The sequence below is a fragment of the Leptonychotes weddellii genome, chromosome 9 (genome assembly GCF_054177405.1).
Source record: "Leptonychotes weddellii isolate Sample4059 chromosome 9, ASM5417740v2, whole genome shotgun sequence".
NCBI lineage: Eukaryota > Metazoa > Chordata > Mammalia > Carnivora > Phocidae > Leptonychotes > Leptonychotes weddellii.
In genome coordinates, this window is record NC_138377.1 from 549,614 (window position 1) to 571,872 (window position 22,259).

Here is a 22,259-nt window from a genome sequence, read left to right on the forward strand (position 1 = left end):
GGATGAGGTGGGGCTGGGTGGGAGGGGGCCCTGACCAGGGAACACTGCAGGGATGAGGTGGGGCTGGGTGGGAGGGGGCCCTGACCAGGGAACACTGCAGGGATGAGGTGGGGCTGGGTGGGAGGGGGCCCTGACCAGGGAACACTGCAGGGATGAGGTAGGGCTGGGTGGGAGGGGGCCATGAGTGGGGCAGGCAGAAGAAGGCGTCCTGTCCTCAGGTAGCCCCGGGGCAGGGGCCTCTGTGTGGTCTAGCCGTCCCAGCGTCTGTCTGTGTGGGCTGCTCGGAGTCACACAGGTGGGTGCCCCGGTGCCCGCCCTCCCCGGTTGGGAGCCCCAGGGGTGCTGCTTGGCCAGGACAGAGCTCTCTTACTCCCAGAGGGTGGTGCTGGGACACCACGGGTCTCTGTGGCGGTGACGAGGGACATGGGGCTAGCCTTGGCCTCCAGGTGCCCCCCGGGGCCCGCCCGTTCTCACCTTGACCCCGGGGAAGCACTTCCTGTGCGCCCACACTCTAGCCCGCTGAGCACTGAGTGAGCACAGAAGCGGACGCACATAGTAGGGGCTTTATAAATGCGTCCTGCCACAATGGCACCGCTGATTCTACAACCCAGCAGCCCCGTGCCTCAGTTTCCTCTTCTGTGAAGCAGATGGTGGTCACAGTACCCATGCCCCACTGGGTCGGCGTGAGGGTCGGAGGCCGTGGGGCGGAACGTGGCAGGCTGGCTCGTTCTGCACACAGACTCTGCTCAGGGCCCTGGGCAACGTGGCCAGGCTCCGCTGCGCACCCGGGAGAGCGGGGCGGAGAAGCCCCACACCCAGTCCGTCCCTTCCGTAGTCACACCTGGGGAAGGTGCAGGCCCGCCCTGCCCCTCTCTCCCTGCCTGGCTGGGGAGGAGGCTGGTGGTCACCGCCAAAGAGCTTCCCTTCATCTTGGAGATTTCTCTACATGCTGCGCAGATGGGGCAGCTGTGTTAACAGACCCCACACCCGCTCAGGACCAGGCTGCCCCGTTTCAGAGGAGGAACGGGCAAGACCCTCCTTCCCAGGGTGAGGCTGGTAGGCAGCCAGGGGTCAGACCCTGCTCTCACACCTCCAGTGATGGGGAGCTCACCCCCTCACATGCACTCCTTCCTTATGGGTTGAAACCAGCCTCCTCATCTTAGGCATCCAGGGCCCCCCAGGCGTGGCGCTGTCTGGGGACAGCCCCGAAGAGACTGGGTCCTGCCTGGCCTCAACCTTCCAATCCTGGCCTGTCTCCTCTAGACCCACTTCTGTCCACTGTCCTGAAATAGAGGTGGACATGCCTTTCCCAATCCACTGTGTCCACTGGGCCTCGAACCATGCAACTACTAGATACCCGCTGTGTGCAAGACCAGAGTGGAAAGGAGCCAGGCAGCTGAGTCAGACCCCACCCTCAGACTGTGGGGGGACTTTGCCTTCCGGTTCCTCTTCTGGGTGCCCTGGAGAACACTCCCTGCCCTGGTCCAGAGCCAGGGCGACCGCATCATGCCCTGCACCTGCCGGCAGTGCCCGACATTTTCCGGCTGCCTTCCATCCCTCCCCAGCCCTCAGGCACCTGCTAACTTTTCCAGCCTGGAAAATCACTGCACTTTGATGAAAAGTGAACAGAGTGTATGTAAGGTTAGGAGCTCCCGGGGCCTGGCATGTAGGGTGTGTGCAATTAGCTTCGACAGCCATCAGCACCTCCACAGAATGGGGGGGCCTCACCTGAGAGTTAACTCTCTGCTGGAAAGCAGTGCAACCTTGACAGACACATCACCCTGGTCCCCTCCCCAGCAGGGCCCCTCGGATGACCTGTCCGTCAGCCCCCGAGCTCCTCGGGGGAGGCGGAAAGTGGGGCCTGGGCAGCAGTCAGCTGGGGGCTACTGCCCAACTTGGCTTTTTAAATCAGGCGTTGGTGCTGCCCTGGTGAGGGAGTGGGGGCACTGAGTGCGAGGCCCCAGACTCCAGACCTGGCACTGAATGCGGATATTTGATACCCTAGGTCTGCAGCACCCTGTCCCCGAAGGCTCCTGCCCTGGACAGCACTGTGGAGGCATCTGAGGCACTTGCTCTGGGTCTCTTCCTCTCCACTGGGAGCGACAGGGAGGAGGTCCACGCCTGAACCACTGTCCCCGTCCTTCAGGGTGCAGGTGGGGAAACTGAGGCCCAGAGCAGGCAAGAGTCCTGCCCAGGTCCCACTGCCTGAGGGGGCAGGAGGCGGGGCTGGTGGGAAGGGAAGTTCCCAACAGCAGCTCTCCTGAGGGTGCGCCTCACCCAGGCAGGGTCATGGCCAGGTCCACCCACATGGAGTCCTGTGTGGCCCGCCAGGTTGGGGCCCAACGGAGGCCAGCCTCCACGCGTCCTGGGGCCCTAGGTTACAGACCCTCAGGAGGCCAGGCACACAGAACCCCCGCCCGAACTCCCCGGGAGCAGCTGGGGGCTGATGGAGATGGTGACCCCAGTTCCTTCTTGAGGTCATGCCCATTCCGCAGTTCCCTCCTCAGGAAGGAGGTTCAGGGGTGGGGCTGGAGGAGCACAGAACCAGCCCCCCACCCCCAGGCTTACCCGCCCCAGACAGGAGGAGCCCCGAGCCGTGATGGGGGCTCGTGCCCCCAAGGCCTGCCTGTGGGGGTGCCAGGGCCCCGTGTGCGCCCACCCGCGCCCAGGCAGCTGCGGACAGAACAGCACAGGCGGGACCCCAGGCCGGCGCGCGCCTCGCGGGGCTACCCGGGCTGCCGACCCGAAGCTGAAGTTTATTTTCCCAACTGTGGCTGATTCATGGTCAGGATGTGGCGGCCGCGGGGAGGGGAAATTCTGCCCGCAGCGGGCGGGGCGTTGGCCGGGCTGACCCTCGACCCGCCACCGCGGCAGTGCGTGCGGGCCACGTCTCGCGCGGGGGTCGGCAGTCCGCGGTGGGCTGCGCCCTGGGGCCAGGGGCTCCTGGGGCGCCGCCCGGGAGCTGGGAGCCCCGAGCCCGCCGCCCTGTGCCGCCAGCTGGGGCGCACCCCGCGCTGCCCCAACCCCCTCCCCGGCCCCAAGAGCTCCCTCGCTCGGACTCAGTTTCCCCTGCGGCTCCTGGCGGGGGGCGCAGAGGTGCGGACTTACCGGGCGGGGGCGCGGCGGCGCTCGCTCGGGTCGGGCCAGGGGCCGCGGCTGCCGGCCCACCGCGGGCTCCGCGCCGCTCGGGCTGGGCTCGGTTTCGGCTGGCTCGGGCTGGGCTCCCGCGGCGCGGGGCGCGCGGAAGAGGAGGTGCCGCCCCGCCCCGCCAGCCCGCGGCCACGTGGGGAGCGGGCGCGGCCCGGGGCGGAGTCGGGGCGGGGTCGCCGGGAGGCCCCGCCCCGCCCGGCCCAGGGGCGCCGGCGGCGGGGCTCTCCCCTCGCGGGGCGGTACCCCCGCAGCCACCGCCCTCAGAGGTCGCCCCTTCCCCACCCTGCTGGCCTTACTCCTGGCGGGCGGGGGCGGCGGTGGGGGCGGAGCACACGGAGCGGGGGCCTGGGAAACAACTGGAAGCGGTCCCCCCACCCCAGACCTCACTGCGGGCCGCCTCCCTGGTCGCCCCTGCGCCCAGGCTTCTCGCCCCCGACCCCTCCTCCAGGTCCAGCCCCCACTGGCAGCAAGCTGTCTGACCCGCTCAGCCACAGGGCTCAGGGGCAAAGTCAAAGTCGGGCTGTCGTTCATCTGCCTCTGCCCCCTACCCGGGACCCCCCTGCTCTGGCCTGCTGGATCCCGCGTCTGAGGGTCCCTCCCCTGCGGGCCTCCCAGCAGTCCTCTCAGGCCCGCCCAGGATGGGGTCTGAGGGGTCTGGGGCAGCCTGGACTGGCTGGGCCTGCAGGCAACAGGCCTGAGGAAGCTGCCCCTGCTTGCCACCTCCAGGAGTGCTGTGGCCATGTTCTCTGCCACCCCTCTTCTTGCCCTGCCTCGTCAATCCTGCCGGACTGCAGGACCTGGTCCATGACCTCCACATTGCCCAGGGTGGGCCTGCCCATAGCAGGCTCAGGAAGCCTGGCTGACCGGCTAGGGAGAGGTGGCCCCCAGCTCTGGAAGTCCCTTCTGATATCTAACCCTCAGTTGGAGCTCACAGGGAGCAGATTGCCCCAGGCCTCAGGGCCCAGGGGACCATGGGTACATCAGGGGGCAGGTGGAGGCAGGTGGGGCTCTGTCCAGCCCCGGTCTGACGGCGGAGACATAGCCCCTGCCCTGAGGGCCTGGCTCCAGCGCTCAGTGTGTGGGTCTGGCCTGGACATCAACTTCAAGCCTCAGCTTCCCCACCTGTCAAGGAGAATGACAGGAACTTCTAAAGCTTGTAATTAGGGCAAGATGAGAAAATGTGGCTAGAGCATCCCTGTCCCTGGGTTTGTCTGACAAACCTTTCCAGAGACCTGTGGAATTCAGACCCTGGGGAGGCCGGCCGGGTGGGTGGGACTGACTGACCACAGAAGGGCATGAGGCAGGGGGCAGTGCACCGGGTGCAGATGCTTAGGGCCAGGTGCTTTCCCAGCCTTGCCCCAGCTTCTGCGCCAGGACCCACCGTGCGCCTCTGTCGGGTGGGGATAGGGCCTGTAAATGCCCACTCCCAGCCTCTGCCCGGCCCAGGAAACCTTGGGTCAGCCCCAGAGTGCAGGAGTGGCTTCTGGCAACAAGCCAGTGCCGGATGAGGGCCCCTGAGTACCTAGGAGAGCCAGCCAAGAAAGGTGCTTGCCGACTCTTGGACACCCTCCAACCTGGAGACGCGGAGATGTGATGGCCATTCCTGGATGGGGACTCAGCAGTTCTTGGAATGCGCCGAGTCCTTGCACGGGCGAGTGTGCCTCTGCCTGGAAGGCTGGCCAGCCCTCCCCTATCCTGCTCCCTGCCCCTCTCCCTGACCCTCTGAGCTTCGGGGCCTCCTCCTGGAAGCCTTCCTGCCCTCCCCGGAGCTGGGTTTCAGGCCTCTCCGTGCTCTCCTGGATCCCAGAGCCTGACGCCCAGCGTTGGCAGGACCTGGAGGTGGGGCAGGAGACGCGGGCCGGCTGAGTCACTGCTCTCCTGAGCTGGTGCCTGCCTGCTACCGGTCAGTGGGTGTGTTTGTTGACCTGGTGGATGGAAGAATGCAGTGGAGGAAAGAGTGACCTTCTAGCCTTGAGCCTGGGCTTGGGAGAATGGCCGAGCTGGGAGCTCGGCGTTGAGCAGGGTCTCTGTGCCCCGCAGCCCTGCTCTCACCCCCGGGGCCTGGGGAGTGGGCAGAACCCCGAGCGCACCCCGTGGGCAGAGTCAGTTCACTGCAGGCCAACGGGTAACCGCCAGAGCCGGCTGAAGACGGCAGGGAGTGTGTGTCCGTGAGGGTCTGTGTCCATGTGCAGTGGGTGGCCGAGGTCAGGGGCCAGGCAGGCTGGGGTACGGACGCTGCTCTCAGAGTGGCTTTCCCTCTGGCCTTGGGCTCTGACCCACCATGCCTCAGCTTTGTAAGGCTCATCCTGCCTTAACCACCGAGACGTAAAAAGACCCCCCCAACCTGGGTCCCCATTTCTTCTAGTGACTGTACACAGCCAGGCACGCCCCCATCCAGGCCTCATTCTGACCTGGTTTCCTGTCCCACCTCGGAAACTTCCTGCAGCCAGGACAGCACGCTCAGCCCGTCTAATGCTGGACGTTCTTTCTGGAAGCCATGTCCCCCTGGCAGGTCCCTTTCCGGGGCCTGGGTCTCTTTTCGGAGCTGGGGGTGCACCCATGCCTACCCCCAGCTCCGGATACCCAGATGCCCGAGGACAAGGAACACGCTGGAGCTCCAACACGTGGCCCACCGCTCTGACACGCTGGCCGGCAACCGCGTGGCGCTGGGGCCTGACGCTGGGGGAGCACGCGCCCCCCCTCCACGCTCCAGCAGAGCAAGGGTGCCCTCCCATCCCCCCGGACCTGCACAGAGCTGGCCACCGCCTCTCGTCAGGAAGCAGAACTCGGAGACTGGGGTGAGCATGCTTTGGTTCTGCCAGTGTGAGCTGTGCTGGGAGCAGGAAGGCAGGCGTGGGCATTTCTCAGAGAGCGGTCTCCCTGCCTGACATGTGATGCGGAGGTGAAAGCCGCGACAAACCTGAGCGTGCTGGGGGGACACCCATGAGCCCAGAGACCCTGGGTAGCAGCTTGGCCTTCAGTTTCATTTCCCTGGACAAGCACCCAGAGTGCCCTTTATTGCTTTCATTTTGAAACATTTTTCCTTTTGTTTCCTTTCTGGGATGCCCTGAGATGACCTCTGACACTGCTACAGAATGGAGTCAGCAAAAGCATGCCAAACCACTGACCCACCCATCCTTCCGTCCACCCACCTGTCCATCCACCCACCCACCTGTCCACCCACCATTCCATCCATCCACACACCCACTCACCAGTCCATCCACCCACCCAGCTGTCCACCCATCCTTCCATCTACCCACCCACCTGTCCATCTATCCATCTACCCACCCTTCCGTCCACCCATCTGTCCACCTACCCACCCATCTATCCACCCACCTGTCCATCTGTCCACCTAGCCACCCTCCTGCCCACCCACCCACACACCCACTGGTCCATCCAGTCATCTACTTCAGGGCTAGTTCTACCTGGTGAGTGAGAACCTGGGTACAGCCTTGCCCCAGAGCAGCCGCGGCACCTCGGGCAGCCATTCTGCCTCTGTGCTGGTCCGTAAGGACACCATACCTCTGGTCACCTCCGGACAGGGAGCTGCAGTAGGAGGCAGGGCCTCCCAGCGTCCCTGTCTCTCCCTCTGTGCCGTGACCCCTTGGCCTCAGTACCTGCTCACGGCAGCCCCTCAGAGTTTCCCAAAGATCCTCTGTGTTCCCAGCTCAGACTGCAGGGAGCCCCTGAGTGCCAGGCTGTTGGCTGGGGTCAGTCGGGGCCTACCCCTGGTCAGGGACCGGGGTCCAGGAGACGGGACCACACAGCGGCTCTCAGGAGGGACAGTGGCCAGGCGGGTCAGTAGAGGCTTGGGTCAGGGAGTGGCCTCTCCCCCCTTCATTTGAACACCCACACACACTCATAGGACACTCATGGTTTGTGAGCTTCCCTACTGGTTAACACGTATTTCTAACCCTAAAACCACAGCCATTTGGGAACATGCCCAGGGCCGCAAACACTTTGAGTCCCCAAACGAGCAGGTCCCCAGCTGAGGTCGGAGGAGGCGATGCCCTGCCTCCTGGTCTCACTCCACACTGTGAGCAAGGGTCCTTGTCCGCCTGTCCCGCAACGCGTTTTCCGCATTTTGGTCCTTTTGTTGGAGGTTTCGCCGTTGAAATGGCTGGGGCGCGCCTCCCGAGAACACGTGTGTCAGGAGGCGTCCTTCTGGGGCAGGTTACAGAGCGGCCGGCCCGGAGCTCAGAGGGAGCGAGCCCGCTGCGTACAGATCCTTGAACAACACGGGTTTGAACTGGTGGGTCCACTTAGACGCGGATTCTTTCTCAGGAAATGTGGTCCGGTGCCGTAAATGTATTCTTCTTAAGATTTTCTTGGCTACGTGTTCTTTCCTCCAGCTTCGTCTATCGTAAGACTACAGCGTGTGACACATAGAGCATGCGCAATGTGTATTAACTGACGGTTTGTGTTACCAGTCAAGTTTTGGGGCAGTTAAAAGTTATACGGGGATATTCGACTGTGTGTGTGTGTCGGGGGGGGTCAGCACAGATTTCAGGGGTCAATTCTACAGTAAATTAGGTGTCTCTAACCAGAAACACACACAGAACCAGGTCACATGTTGATTAGCCGGTGACATGTTGGCCAGAGGCTGGCAGACCCTGACCCTGGTCCTCTAGAAGCAAATCCGATGTTAGTGGTGACCATAGACCACCACCGCCAAGCCCCAGGGCTGCCGAGACTGTGGGGGCCCCACCGCTGGGGGCAGGCACGGGGGACCTGCTCCTCTGCAAGCCAAGGACGCTGAGCTGCACGGAGGCTGGGGTGCGAGCAGAGCTGGCCGGTCTCTGGGTCTGTGGTCCCTGCGTCTGTGGCCTGCTGCCCTCAGGCTCCTCTCTGAGCTGGCTAGGCCAGTGATCCCTTGGTCCCCCAGGCAGCTGGTGGCCTGCCCTGAGGGGGCTTTGTGCCCGGGGTCATGGCTGGAGATGCAGCCTGCGAAGCAGGGAGCAGCCCTGGGGCTTCTGCAGAGCCCCAGTGGGACACGCTGCCCCTGACCTCCCCTGCCTCCCGCAGTGGCCACAGCTGCCCAGGGAAGGTCTAGATGGACAAGTGGGACGGGCAGCCCTGGTCCTGGGAACTGAGGGGAGGGAGTAATTGGGGGCACACCAGATGGAATCCCCGGGGGGATCCGTAGGGCTTTGAGGGTGCAGAGGCACCTGGGACCCTCTGCACCCCAAGCCCAGGGTCTGTACCACGCAGGACTATTCCCACTCACCCTGCCCTTGGCCCTGAAGCTGCAGATTCAGGGGTGGGTCTTCTCTTCCCTCTGGAGAGGCAGGGCTGGGGGCAGGGGAGAAGGGGAGGGGGCTCAGAGAAGCACGGAGGGCAGGGAGAGAAGGGCATTTAGGCTGCTGGGTTGGACTCAACCTGGTGTCCTTAGAGAGATGGGGACCAAGTCTGGAATTCCTTGCTGGTGGTTTTCGGCTCCTGGACTGTGTTTCTTAGAGACACGGTGCCAAGCCTGGGCCTCATAGGTCTTGAAGGTTTTATTTTAGGGAGGGAGCCTGTTACAGAGGTATTTATGAATAGAATCACAGCTGGTGCCTGCCTCACTCTGACCCACCCCTTGGCCTTCAGCCCTGCCCCGGGCCCCCCCAACACTGCAGCCACCTGTCATCCCAGAATAAGCCAAGTTCAGGTCTGGCCTCCATGTTGCCCCCGCCACCCCTGAATTAGGCGCTGAGCTTCTTCACCTTTGTGGAAGAGAACCTGTTTGCACCTACCTAAGCTGTCCCATGGATAGAGTTGACAGATTCAGTCCAAGGTGGGGAAGGGGCTCCTTGTGCCCCAGCTGGCCTGCTCCACTCCCAAAGCCTCCCCGCCCCCCAGGTCTTGCCCCCAGTCCTTCCCGGCTCTCCTCAGCCCCGCCCCGTACCTTCCCGAGCACCAGCAGGGCCCAGGATGTATCCTGTACAGCAGCCGGAGGTTTGAGAGTTAAAAAAAAAAAGCCAAAAAGCTCAAACCCCAATTTGGTCCTTCTGCAGACACTGGCCACAGCAGTTCCTAAGCTGCTGGCTCTGCAGGGGCGGCCCCCACCCCGCACTGCCTGACCCCCTCCCTCCCCAACTCCCTCTGGCCCTTCCTGGACCTCCCTCTGGGGAGACTCTCTGCCTCTCCACTAGTCGGGTCCCTGGGAGAGTCCCTGATCTCCCTTCTCTGCCGCTGAACTTTGACCTCTCTTTCCGGCACAGGCTTGTGTATGATTAGCCTGTGGTTTCCAGGCCAGGTGTGGCTGAAGGGGTGTGGGGTGGAGGTGCAGGGTGGGGGAGTTCTGAGTGAGTTCCTCCCACCGTAGCTCTGCAGGGATCCCTCAGCATGAACCCCGGGCTGTCCCTGTGATGTGTGCCCTTTAGGACCCCCCCAGGCTCTCCCCGACTCAGTGTGTGTCCCTCTCCAGGGAAGCCCTTTGGGGCCTCCCCAGGTGGCACCCCCATTTCCTTCAATCCACCGATTCCTTATTCCTTTGGCCATATTTTTTAAATTAACTGGAAAATCTAGTTCTAATATGATGGGCGGAGCGCTGGCGAATGGTCTCCTGACCGTGTGCACAGCTGCGCCCTTTGCCAAGTCGGGGGCATCTGGCTGTTGGGGGAGCGCCCGCCAGAGCCCTTCTATGGCTGGTCCTTCCAGACGTGTCCCCAGCCCACGCCGGCCCAGCCAGCAGCAGCCAACACCACATCGAGTCCATGGAGGCAAGGAACATGCATGGCACCTGCCCATGGCTGTCACCAGGATGCCCTTTGTCTTTTTCCCATCTTAAATCGCGTCTGTTGTTGACTTACTGAGCACAGACGACTGCGTGAGGTCCAGATTCAAAGCCGGCGCAAGCGGGACAGCAAGGGGCCCCCTCCCTGCTTTAGCTTCGTGGGAGCCCTTCACACCCCTCCCTGCTGAGAGCTAGAGCCATTTCTTTGCGCATTCCAGGTTGGGGATAGCCCCAGCGCTTGGCGCCCTGCCCCCGCCCCCACGTTTGCTCTCCCAGCACAGGACCTGCCGTGGAGGGCGCCAAGGGATGTTTGCTGAGTGAGTGCATCAGCCTGTAGCTCCGTTTCCACTGGGTGGGGGGCTGCAGTCCGAGTGGGTCCAGAAGGCCATCCTCCAGCCAGGAGACCTCCGCTCACTGGCTCCCAGTGGTCTGGACCCACCTCCCCGCCGATGGGGCCTGTGTGTGTAGCTTCTGCAGGAGAGCGTTTCTGGGCTCCAGTACCCAGCAGGGCTGTGGCTGATTCAGTGCTGGCCGGGGGACCCTGCTGACCCGAGCTAACAGAGCCTGGACTCTTCTCCCCGCCTCCCGCCTTGTGCCGGCAGAGAGGTGGCCAAGTCCTTCTCCCAAAGCTGCTGACTCAGGCCTGAATCATCACCCGCTTCCCTGGAGTGGCTGCTGGTTTGGGGGGTGGCGAGTAGAGGGATGGGCAGGCTGGGCATGTGTGGGAGGTGGGGGGTGCAGAGGCCGGGGGGCGGACAGCTGCAGTCTGACCGCCACCTGTGTGGCCCTGTGCAGACGGGGAGTGCAAGCCCATGAGCCGCAGTCCAGAAGTGGGCCTGACCTGCCTGGGGGCTGGTTATGCCCTGAGGACGGTGGGCTGTGTGGCCCAGTGGTCCAGCCTGGGAGCACTGAAGCCACCAGATCCTGGTTCTGTGCTCATATGCTGCTAGGTCCTGGGCGGGTACCCTTGCTGCTTGGAGCTGGGGGCCCCATTAGAACACCAGTGGAGGTGCGGGTCCCACCCAGGGCTGCTGGAGGGTCGAATGGCGTGAGGGGTGTGATACCCTCTGAGCAGCGGCCTTCACCGTCTGTGAAAAGGAGAGGCGTGCTGTGGAGGCTGGGGTGGGAGTGAGCAGCCCTCCAGCGGCCCGGTGTGGACCAGCCGGCCACTGTAGCCTGGGAGCTGAGGGGTGCGGGCTGGGGGAGTCAGGGAAGGCTCTTCTGGACAAGCCAGGGAACAGGGCAGGGAGGGCAGGGGAAGGGGCAGAAAGGGCTTGAGCAGGGATGGGGAGGGGGACCAGCCTTATGGGGAAAGATCCCCTGGGTGTGGGGAGGGAGGCAGGGAGGCAGGGCCAACCTGGCGGGAGCTGGTAGGGTTAGAGCTGAGTGTGAGTCTGCACGTGGCCTGAGTGTGTGTCGGAGGTCAACTTCCGGCTTCTGCCGCAGGGAGAATGGGCCGCCACCTGACTGACTGTCCAGAAAGACCACGGGAGACAGGGATGCCCAACAGTGAAGCCAGCCAGGCCCCCCGGCATTTGCTGTGGATGAGGTCAGCTTAGGTTTATGGGGCACGTGGCAGTTTACAAAGGTTGGGGACACTTGGGAGCCCTTCTTGACCGCCGTGCTGACTTCCTCTGAGGCCTCAGTTCTGCTTAACCATGACCTCAAGACACCCCATGTCAGGTCTTTCCAGGGGCAACTGGCTCCCCCACAGCCCTTGGCAGGGCCTGCCAGGCCTGGGACCCGGGTGCTTGGTTGTGCCTCTGGCCCTGCCTGGGTGGCTCAGCCAGGGCCCGGCCTTGGGGTTTGCCTCAGCGTGAGGATGTGGGTCAGTGCCCACAGCTCCAGAATGTGCAGTGGGACGCTCAGAGGGCAGAGTGTGGGGAGGAGCCCCAGGCCCTGCCCTGGAAGGGCGCTCAGAGCCGCAGGTGCACACAGAGGGGGCTCAGCGTGCGACCCAGGGTGCCTGCCGGGGCTCAGCCCAGTCCACTGTCACACGGCTCTGTCCAGGTGGTGTCACCACCTGTCAGCAGATGGGCACCCAGGGTCCAAGGGGCTAAGAGCTCACTCAAGGCCACATGGAGGACAGATGCCAGGGCCTGACTCGAAGCTCACGTCTGGGTGTCCCTGCTGGAACAGGGCTCCACCCTGCAGTCGGCATTTCCCATCCTGGAGAAAACCAGCTGTTCAGCACCCGGGCCCCCTCCCGTCCACAGCCCCCCACCCTCCTCCCATTGACCTGGTCAGGAGGTGAGGGGGCTTTTGTTACTCCCGACTTAGGGAACCTGAAGCTCAAAGTGCGGGGGCAGCACAGAGGGAGGAACACGAGGAGGGTGCTGGAGTCTGCTCAGCTGTCAGGGGACCCTCTGTGGGAGCCCTAGCGCCCCAGGGACCTCCGCAGACTTCCCCGGCTGGAAGGTGGAGGCCCCCCGTCTGAGTCCCGGCCACCCGCCCAGGCCCTACCTGAGTGGATGTTCCCGCGGAGGGCAGTGCCTACTGTGGTCTGGGGTCTAGGGCCCCTGGGCAAAGGGACCGAACCTCCCCGAGCTCAGTTTCTACAGCAGTCACTGGGAGTGGGGGGAGGCGCGGGACGATAGGGGGTGGGGGTGGGGTGACTGCTGCTCTTTCCCACGGGGCAGGGAAGAGGGACTCTAACTCGGCCTTCTGATTTCCATACCCCGAGCTAGACAGTGTGCATGCATGTGTGACCTTGTCCTGGAGGGAGGTTCTGTGGCATGGCAGGAGGGGAGAGGAAAAGGAGCTGGTAGGGGTCCCGCCAAACGGTCCTGGGGGGCTTCCAGGGGGGAGAGCTGTCCCCGAGCTCTGAGTGAGAACCCCGTTCTGAGTTGAGGGGTCGGGTTTATGTCCCCAGGGGCAATCCCTGGGTGGGTCTGCCGTGCTGGGCTCTGGCTCACATTTTCCTTGGAGGAGTCTGGTCTGTCTGGTTCCTGCCGCATTCCACAGTAACCTCTGGACCTCTTGCTTCTGGAAACTTCTCTTGTTCTTCTCCCTCGGGGCTCCCTCCTAGCCCTCCCCTCCCCCTCCACTCATGCCTCTCCCAGTGTCCCTGAGAACCAGGGCTCCGCTGGGCCACCCAGCCCCTGCCTCTCCCCTGCCCTCCTCCCCACATCTCTCCCCACCCTGGGACACTGGGGGAGCCCAGAACACACGGTCCTCCTGCTGCCCCGGGGTGCTGACGTCAGCGGGTGGGCGGGAAGTGAGAGGCTTCGAGGTGTCTACTCGGATGGGGATGGGTGTGCAGCTGGGGCCGCCTGGGGTCAGCCCAGGCTGTGGGACCCGCAGCCCTTCCCCACCCAGGCCTGGGGAGGGGGGTGTCAGGGCAGAGATTCTGCAGCCCCTCTGCCCAGCATTGTCCCGGGAGGGGTGGTGGGGTGGGGTGGGGTGCTCCCGGACGGGGGAGGGCAGGCTGCAGGCTGCTGTGTGGGGCTGAGGAAGCAGCTGCGGTCTGAGTCATCCTCCGGAAAACGAAGGAGGCCGTTTCCATCACCATCTGTCTCCTTGGGAAGAGAAGGAGGAGGAGCGGGTAGAGGGCTGGTGGGGGAGGAGGGGGCGCGCCTCACCTCGGGCCTTTCCTGGGCCTGGCTGGGGTAGGCGTGGGTTTTTTTTCCCAAAGCAGCTCTCACTTCGGCCCCCACAGGGCCCTCCGATCAGTGGGGAGGGGTGTCCCATGCTCTTCATAGACAACCAGGCCACGCGGCGGGGGGGGGGCTCCTGCCAAGGGGCTTCTCGGGGATTTCCCCGGGGACTCCCCTACCCCAGTTCAGGGACCCCAGAGTCTGCAGGACTGTCCTGAGCTTAGCACAGCACAGGGGGATGGAGTACCAAACCCCCCTCCCCCAAGTGTTGTAGTGGTGCAGATGTCCCCTGTCCCCTGGGGCCCTGGGAACCTTGGCACCGCCACTCTGGGCAGCTGTGGGAGGGGCTGGGCTGAGTGTAGTTGATGCCACGCTGCCAGGAAGAATCCTGCAGGGGCTCAGACAGGGCTCCACCCCCTCCCCCGCCCCCCTCCCCGGCTTCTTAGGTGTGCTATTTGTCTCTCTGGGTTTCTGGCTTCTTGTCTAAGATGGGGCTGGCGGGGCAAGGGGTGTTTGGGGTGATCGTGCACTGCCCCTGCCATGTCAGAGCCAGCAGGAAGCCACCAGACGGTGGGGCATGGCACCCTGGCCCCTGAGGCTGGTGGAGGTGCCCACAGGGCTAAGCCTAGTCCCGGTGAGGGCCAGCCCTCCGACCCTGTGCGGTCTGGTTCGGAGATGCGGAAGTAGGCAGGAGCCTTTTGGCTGAAAGAAACCCAACCTGAAGGAGGCAAGGAGAGAAAGAGGGATCGTCCCACCGAAGTCCCACGGGGATGGGAGGGGGCCTCTTCCTAGCTCCTATCTCAGTGGGGCGCCCTGTCCCTGGTCCGCTTTGTGTCCCCCGCCCGCTGGCCCTGTCTGCCTACACCCCACTGCTCCTTGCCCAGGGCCCTTGTAGGTAGGTCCATGTGGTGATGATGCGCCCCCAACCCGGGGAGATGCCCTCTACCCTCAGGCATTCTCTGTGACTGGGGGCCGGGGGTGTGGGCTGCTTTCCACAAGACCGTGGTTCCACAAGAGGGCAGCTCTCCAAAAGAGGAGGGCTGGTTAGCAAGATCTCTACAGGTGCTGTGGGCCCAACCAACCGATAGGAGCCCCTTCCCTACAGATGGAGGTGGGCCTCTCTCGAAAGATGTGGCTCCCGGGGCTCAGGACCTCCAGGTGGGAGAGGTGTATCTGACTGGACACCAGCACTGAGAAAGCCTCTGAACGGCAGCCGGGAGAAGCTGGTAAGCTTGGCCTTGGCCACGGGGGTGGCCAGCTGTCTGGGAGCAGCTCCTTGGTGCTGGGAATTGAGAGGTCACCTTTTATGTGAAATCAGGTAGGGGCTGGGAAGGCTTTGAAGCCTGCAGGCAGGTTCCCTCCTTCCCATGTCAAGGATACCTGGCCCATGCCCCAGCACACTGGGCTTCCTCCTGCCTGGGGCACAGCAGAGCATTTCCATCTGATAGATACAGAAGCTGAGCAGATTAATCCCAGACATGGTAAGATGTGTTCGAGCTGGGGTTCTTCCTATCTGCAGGCACTTCCTTTGCTTCACCCTGACTCTGTCATGGGATACTTAAGGCTGTTTGCTGTCAAAACCATTATAGTATCCAGTATCCATCCATCCACATACCCACCCACCTACCATTCATCCATCTATCCATCCACTCATCCATCCATCTATTCATCCATCCATGCATCCATCCATCCACCTATCCACCCACCATCCATCTATCCATCCACCCATCCATCCACTCATCCATCCATCTATTCATCCATCCATCCATCCACCCACCCACCATCCATCCATCCATCCATCCATCCATCCATCCATCCATCCACCCATCCATCCACTCATCCATCTATCCATCCATCCACTCATCTATCCATCCACCTACCCACCCATCCATCCATCCACCTACCCACCCACCCACCATCCATCCATCCATCCATCTACCCACCCACCATCCATCCATCCACCCACCTATCCACCCACCATCCATCCATCCACCCATCCATCCACCCATCCATCCACTCATCCATCTATCCATCCATCCACCCATCCACCTACCCACCCACCAACCATCCATCCATCCATCCATCCATCCATCCATCCATCCATCCACCTACCCACCCACCCACCATCCATCCATCCATCCACCCATCCATCCACTCATCCATCTATCCATCCGTCCACTCATCCATCCATCCACCTACCCACCCATCCATCCATCCACCTACCCACCCACCCACCATCCATCCATCCATCCATCCATCTATCCACCCACCATCCATCCATCTACCCATCTATCCACCTACCCTCTCACCCACCATCCATCCATCCACCCATCCAGCCAGCCACTCATCCATCTATCCATCCACCTACCCACTCACCATCCACCCTTCCATGCACCCAGCTGCACATCCAACCACCCACCCACCTACCATTCACCCATCTACCCATCTATCCATCCATCCAATATTTATTGAAAGCCTGCCTTGTGCTGGGTGCAGGTTGGTACTTGTTAAACCAGTTAGGCAAAGTCACAGCAATGCCCTTGAGTAGGGTTGTCAGATTTAGTAAATAAAAATACAGGACATCCAGTTAAATTTGAATTTCAGATAAACAATGAATACTGTTTTGGTATAAGTATATAAGTATGTCCTATGCAATATTTGGTATAAGTAGGTCCCAGATATTGCATGGGACATACTTAGGCTGAAACTTACTTGTTGTTTGTCTGAAATTCAGGTTTAACTGGGCATTCTGTGTTATCTGTAACCCTGTCCTGTTCAGCCGGTGAAACAATAGGGTGATAGACACGTCCACATTCCTCCTGAAAGATCTAACTTAATCCTTATCAAAATCTATGAACTGGGTGATATGACCCCCCGTTTATTCACCCGAGTCACTACTGATGGAGGGCCTTCTGGCTTTTGGCCTTTGTATTGCTCTGAGCGTTCTGGTCGGTGTCGTTTGTGCTGGGTAAATCTCAGGTGTGTGCCTGCGTACGTTCAGCTCTCACAGATGCCACCAAACGCGTTTCCAAGGCAGTGGTGCTGTTGTGCTTCCGTCACCCGCGAAGTCTACATCCTTGTCAATAACTGGAAGATTTCGTGTTTTCCAGGTTGACCCTTCTGTGGGTTTGTGGTATGACGCTGGGATTTTAATCTGCATTTCCAGGCCGGTTAGTGAAATGGGCACCTTTTATATGTTTACTGATCTCCGGACACTCCTCCTTTGTGACGTTTAAGTCTGTTTGCCCATTTTCCTGTAGAGTTGTCTACCTTTTTCTTGTTAATTTGCAGGTGTTCTTGACATATTTTCACATTCTGGACATAAGTCTTTGAGGCTTTGCTGCACGTTTGTAGAGCAAACGCCCCACCACCCGCCCTCCACTCTGGCTGTGATGTCCATAGTTTTACTTGTGTTTCAGACTCCACAGAGTGTTACGAGCACTGTTGCGCACTGTGTATCTTCGCTTGAATTTGTCCACAAATGTCATCACGTCTTCACGTTTTCCTACAGTCTCAGGCCTACACCTGGAATCATTTTCCTTTAGCCTTTCCTCCGGTATTCCTCTTAGCGCAGGGCCAGGGAAGACGGGTTCTCTGTGTTTGTTCCACTTTCCCCTCGGGACGGTGTTTTTGGCTGACCTTTCCCCCACTGTCTGCACTCTGAGGAGCCATTCCTTTGTCTTCTGGCTTCTCCTGGGTGTCGGTCACATGTCCTCCCGCTTTGTGTGTCTAGTGATTTGGGGTTGTGTCCTGCACATCATGACCGATATGTTGTAGGGGTTTGGGGCTCTGTTGTGTTCTCTTTCAGAGCATTCTTTTTGTTTGTTTGCTTTATTGAGGGGTTAACTGAACTGGACTCAAACTGTAAACACTGTCCCCTCTGTGTAAAATCTCTGTGCTGTTAACTGAGCTGCTTGGAATCTGTCCTGTGCAAGCGTAGCTCACAGACCAGCCAGAAGTTTGAGCAGAATTCCTCAGGGAGCATTTGGGGCTCCCTTTCTGGGGTCATCCCTCACTTTCCAGCTGCTGTGGTCACCCCCAACTACATCCTCTGATTCTTCAAGCCAGCAAGCCTGTGGGTTCCATCAGGGTTTTGGCCTGCTCTCAGACATAGAGGCACAAGCCTGGGACACTTACCCAGTGAGTCCTGTGCCCTGAGTGTCTATGTCCTACAGCCTCTGTCTGGGTATGGCTGTTCTCTGTGCTGTTGGACAGTTGTCTTTATGTCCAGTGATTGTGGATGTTTCTGCACCAGACCTGGTCCAATTGGAGCCACTTGGCCATTGCTGGGAGCAACCCTCGGGCAGTTAGGATGGAGGAGGGCTGGGTCCCACAGCCCAGTCAGGATGGACCAGAGCAGGATGGAGAGTCATTTGGTGAGACTCGGTCTTGCTCTGGCTAGACTCGGTTCAGGGACTGGTCTCATCAGAGATTCAACCAGGAGCCTGGTGGGGCCCAGCCTCCTGCTGGATACTGCACCAAGATTTCACAAGTGTTTTGGGGTGGGTGGGACCAACGGTGTGTCCGAGGACCCCGAAGCCTCCAGTTTTGTCACCTTTGCCCCTCTGGCTGTGGGAAGCTCCTCTGGGTTCTCCTTCTGTCATTTTGGCTCCCTGCCCGGGCCCAGCCCAGGCCTTGGTCCAGCGCCCGGAACTGAGAAACGCTCCTGGTAGCAGGATGGCCACCATCGTTGGCTGTGTGGGCTCTCCCCTAGTGGGCTAGGTCTCCACAGCCCCACAGCTCTCTGAGACTTAGCTGCGAGGCTCTAGTGTGTGCGGCCCCTCTTGGTCGCCAGCAGGAGTGACGCCTTCCACGGGGGACCCGCCCCTTCCCGCCCTCCAGGCCCAGCACCACCAGCCTCCCCGGGGAATAAAGATCCAATGAAAGGCAGGAGCAGAAAGTCTGTTGAAATCACTGCTTTCCACATGGCATTTAAAAAAACACAAAAACTCAAACTTTTAAAACATGAGTGCCTTTTGCCCCAGTGATACCAATCCTGGGACTTATCTCAAGATGATGATTCAGAATGTGCACAAAGATCGAGCTCCAGGATGTGGATGGCAGTTTACAACGTTGAAAGGAAAACCCTAGAAACAGTGAATTCCCAGCGGTAGGGAATTTGTTGAAAAAACACGTGATTTATGCATACGGTATTAAGTCACACAGTCATGAAGAATATTGTGTTAGAATTGGTGGAAACAGGATCACGTTCTGTGGTTGACAGAAGTTAGCAAAATCCACAGTGGTGGTGGTGATGGTGTGTTTGCGTACACATCACGCTCTGGGTATTCACTATGTTCTCGTTGTCCCTATTTCCTGACTTTCCAAGACAATGACTGTTTTGTTGGGCTGTGTTTTTGCGGTACGACTTACGTGAAGTCCATACGCCTATAGCGAGCAGCCTGATGAGGTTTGACAGACAGACCCGTGCGACCCACGCCCGGAACAAGATGGGGAGAATTTCCGCCTCTCACGAAGCTCCTCCGTGCCTCTTTCTGGCCTCCAGTGTGCTGTGGATAACAGATTAATCAGAGGAACGTGTTTCCAGGCTAGAGGATGGACGCAAGGTTCTGAGAGGCATGCCCAGATCACTCAGTCTCGGGGCCGGGGCGCCAGGTGGGCGGCAAATCCTCGCCCTGCTCCAGGTGCTCCGCAGAGGCCATAGGGGGGAGCCAAGGAGGTCACCTCAGGGTCACCTGGCCAAAGGCACAGAAGGCCTTTGTACTGGGATGTCACCTGCCCTGTGATGGGTTGGGAGGGAGAAGGGACTGCACTCCAGGGTGGGGACACACGGTGTCAGCCATTCTTGGGGCCCAGCTGGGGCCTTAGTGGCCATGGGGTGACTCGCCTAACCAGCGTCATGGGCGGGGCAGGTGAGGGTGGGGCTAAGTGCTGCAGGGCCCCAGAGAGGAGCTCAGTGTGGGGCTGAGGGCTGCTCCTGGGGCCCTGGGCCTGCTGTTGGCCTCGGTCAGCTCGCTACTCTAACATAGCACCACAGGCCGGGGGCTTAGACAGCAGATGTTTATTTCTGGAGGCTGAGGTTCAAGATCGAGGTGCCGCAGTCAGGTTCTGGGGAGGTGGAGGCCCTCCTTGGCTTGCGGAGGCCACCTCCTTTCTGTGTCCTCCCATAGTGATCGAGCTCTGGACCTTCTCTTCTCATAAGGGCACCAGTCCCGAGGATCAGGACCTCATGACCTCACTTAACCTTTATCACTGCCTGTCCTGTCCCCAAATCCAGCCACAATGGAATTGGGACTTCAACAGGTGAGTCTGGGGGGACATGATGCAGCCCCCCAACAGGCAGCCACCACACCAGGGCCTGCAGACAGGATGGTGGTGCTCGGGTCCAGGAGGGGCAGCTTCCTGCGGGGATCCCCACCCTCCCTGTCACCTCCCCGGCAGGTGGCCCCAGGTCCACCCCTCCCTGGATTCTGGCTCAGTCTCCGGGAGTTCCCTGGCTTCTTTCTTCCAGGTCTGTGCTGGCAGGGCCTCTGTGGGGCCTCCGTGGGGAGGGGCCCAGTCCCGGGCCTGGGGCCGTGGGGACAGCGCGTTCCCCTTGGAAGTGGGACACGTGGGTCCAGCGGGATGATTACTTCTCTGGTCAAAGAGAAATTCAAACACTTTCTGATAAGTGCCGTGGGCTCTTGTTTATTGATTGAGGCTGGTGAATAACTTAAGCTGGGAGAGTCTCCCTCCCTGCCCTGGATTCCTTTTCCTTCCCAGCTTGAAAATGCGATGAGAGGGGCGCCTGGGTGGCTCAGTCGGTGAAGCGTCTGCCTTCGGCTCAGGTCATGATCCCAGAGTCCTGGAATCGAGCCCCGCATCGGGCTCCCTGCTCCGCGGAGAGTCTGCTTCGCCCTCTGCCCCTCCCCCACTCTTGTGCTCATGCTCTTTCTCTCTCTCTCAAAAATAAAAATCTTAAAAAAAAAAAAGAAAACGCCACGTGAGAAGATGGTGAAGGTTGTGTGTGTGCATGAGCGTACTGGTGGGGGGGTGGTCCCAGCCTCCCCAGCCCGCGCTCCCCAGGCCCTGTCCAGAGATGACAGAATGACCTCATCCACGTATGGGCAGGTGTCCCAGGGGCCCCCTCTAACCAGCCACAGGTGCCCACTCTGCAGGGGCTAAGACCTCATCATGCAGTGACATTTCAGATAGCAGGAGAGCGGAGCAGAGCTTTCGGGGGCCGTCTTCCTCACCAGGGCACCTCCACGGCCTGTCTTCTGTGTCCTGTCCCGATTCATGGCGAATACGGGCTCTTTCCCACTCAACCTGGGAAAGCCACCACAGCAGATAAGGATGGATTTAGGGAACCAGAAAAACCAAACAAGACCCCAGTGGGAAACCCCGGGGACTGACGTTCTTGAATAGGGTGAGTTGTGGGAGGAGAGGGGCTGCAGGGAGATGGGGAGGGGACAGTAGGAGGTGGGGGGCTGGCCCCCAGGGCGAGGCTGCAGGGGTGGATGCACCTGCAGGTATGAGGGCTTGTTGAGAACAGGAGGACAGCCGCTCTGGCACCCACCTCCACCCTCTGCCTCCACGCCCAGGGGATTAGTAGTTCGGGAGCCCTTGGTGGGTGGGTGGGCGGGGGTTTAAAGTGAAGCTCTGACCAGGGGGCTCGCTAAGAGCACTTACAGGGGGAGCATGCTTCTGACACCAGGTCCCATGCATCCGCTGGGCACCCTACAACTCCCCTCAGTTCTGACACTTCCACCTGGCGCCGGCCTCCGACGGATGAGGGAGCTGAAGGCAAGTGGAGGACAAAGCACAAGCGGACCCCCCACCCCCGGACCCCTCCCTCCGCGGACAGGTGGGATAGTGTGACGTGCCCCAGGCACTCCCGGCTGCAAATGGTTCCCGGATAGAGATCACAGTCCAGCAGGACAGGAATTTCCCACAGTTTACCAGTGTCTTAGTGGTTTACAAGGAAAAAACGTTCTTAGCAATAGCCTAGCTCAATTTCCTGGGGCCCTAACCGCCCCCTCCCCTCCAGGAAGCTCCCAACTGTCTCAGTGTTGATGTTTTACTAGAGGGAAAAACGACCTTAGCTTGACCATGGCCAGGCCTCCGGTATCCCGAGAGTCCTCTTTAACAGATCAAAGTCCTTTTGGACACCTCCCTGTGTCCTTACCACCCCCAAACCCCAAGTATATCATCAGCCACCCCTCGCAGCCCCAGCGCGGCGGGCCTTTCTGCCCACGGATCCTGTCCCTGTGCTTGAATAAAATCACCTTTTTGCACCAAAGATGTCTCAAGAATTCTTTCTTGGCCGTGTGCTCCCGGCCTCATCCGCATTCCAAAACTACATCAGGACCCTGCGGGTAAACGCTCTGTCCCACCCACGGCCCCTCCCCCCACTTAAGATGCCGGTGGCGGGCGGTCACTGTGCTTCTGACCCACTGATCAGAGATTTCAGCGACCCCCTCTGCGAGTCCAGAACTCAGGGAAACACTTCACTTACTAGATCACCGGTTTATTATAACTCTGGGACAGAGGACCGCAGAGGTGCGTAGCGCGAGGGGAGGGAAGGGGCAGAGCTTCGTCATGCCCCCTGAGCACGGCACTCTCCCCAACCTCCGAGGGTTCAGCAACCGAGAGCTCTCTGATCCCAACCCCATCCTGTTTGGCATTTTATAGAAGCTTCCTTATACAGCCACTATTGATTAAATCATTGGCCGTTGGTGATTGATTGAAACCCCAGCCCATCTCCCCTCCCCAGAGGTCAGGGGGTGGGACTGAATGTTCCAGCCCTCTGATCACGTGGCGCGGCCCCTGGCAACCAGTCCCATCCTAGGGGC

General features: G+C 60.7%; 1 protein-coding gene and 1 long non-coding RNA gene across 2 annotated transcripts in view; one reads left to right on the forward strand and one right to left on the reverse strand.

The window, feature by feature from the left end:
• The window catches only part of INF2 (inverted formin 2), a 25,001-nt gene extending 21,764 nt beyond the window's left edge, over positions 1–3,237 (reverse strand). The window contains exon 1 of the mRNA XM_081829806.1: positions 3,109–3,237. The gene's annotated coding sequence lies outside the window, so the exon portion shown is untranslated. The remainder of the gene's footprint in view (positions 1–3,108) is intronic.
• Positions 3,238–13,400: 10,163 nt separating this feature from the next.
• Positions 13,401–20,364, forward strand: LOC145723341 (uncharacterized). The gene is made up of 3 exons (XR_014148258.1): positions 13,401–19,080; positions 19,628–19,728; positions 20,188–20,364. It is a non-coding gene; the product is annotated as an uncharacterized LOC145723341 (long non-coding RNA).
• The last annotated feature ends 1,895 nt before the right edge of the window (positions 20,365–22,259 follow it).